Below are 279 nucleotides of genomic sequence, written 5' to 3'. Positions count from 1 at the left end.
GTTTTGATCACGTGATCTCGTGTATGGCAAGTGAAAAGGAACATAATTGTCGGACAAAACGTAAATAAAATCTAAAACGAGAACGTTTAATCTAAATTAAAACGATAATTTTAACTAAAAACATTTTAATTAATACATGTTTTTCACTTAACCTTAGAACAGGTAAACGGGATCTGTGTTGTATTGACACTTGTGAGTTTACTTGCTGCTAGATATTGCATCAAAAGGATCTCTTAACATTTCTTGTTTTGCTTTATTTTTACAGGACGTTTCACAACA

The sequence above is a fragment of the Brachyhypopomus gauderio genome, chromosome 3 (genome assembly GCF_052324685.1).
Source record: "Brachyhypopomus gauderio isolate BG-103 chromosome 3, BGAUD_0.2, whole genome shotgun sequence".
Taxonomy (NCBI): Eukaryota; Metazoa; Chordata; class Actinopteri; order Gymnotiformes; family Hypopomidae; genus Brachyhypopomus; species Brachyhypopomus gauderio.
This window is presented reverse-complemented; position numbering follows the sequence as displayed.